The following is a 498-nucleotide window of genomic DNA, read 5'->3' as shown; positions in this document are numbered from 1 at the left end:
ATACATTAGCACTCACTATCTGTAACAAGCACAATATTTGTACAACACATTGTTCTCACATTGCATCATCTAAGTAGGCTTCATTCAAGAGAACTATACCCACATTTTATACAAATACATGATTGATCATAATATATGTATGATGTATAAGTTAAGTAATTTCTTCAAGCAAAGTACTCTATATATATATTGGTGATGATGATTATTCGGTAGTGAAAAATTAGGGTGTGTGAAGCTCTTATTGAATGTCAATCCTTCAAAATATTTTCTCAATGGTGAGACCTAATTAAAGAATGAAATCATTACAATCATTGCACAGATTTTCATTTCAATTGCTATATATGACTCAATTTCATTTCCATACATTAACATCCACCACCATCATCATGCATATGGTAATTCATGTTAGATATAAAATTATCTATATGTTTTTATTCAATAATTTATTTTGTCTAAAATTTTGTTTATTAATATCCTTTAATTTTTTTTTAACTTATC

Source organism: Arachis ipaensis, chromosome B07, assembly GCF_000816755.2.
Source record: "Arachis ipaensis cultivar K30076 chromosome B07, Araip1.1, whole genome shotgun sequence".
NCBI lineage: Eukaryota > Viridiplantae > Streptophyta > Magnoliopsida > Fabales > Fabaceae > Arachis > Arachis ipaensis.
This window is presented reverse-complemented; position numbering follows the sequence as displayed.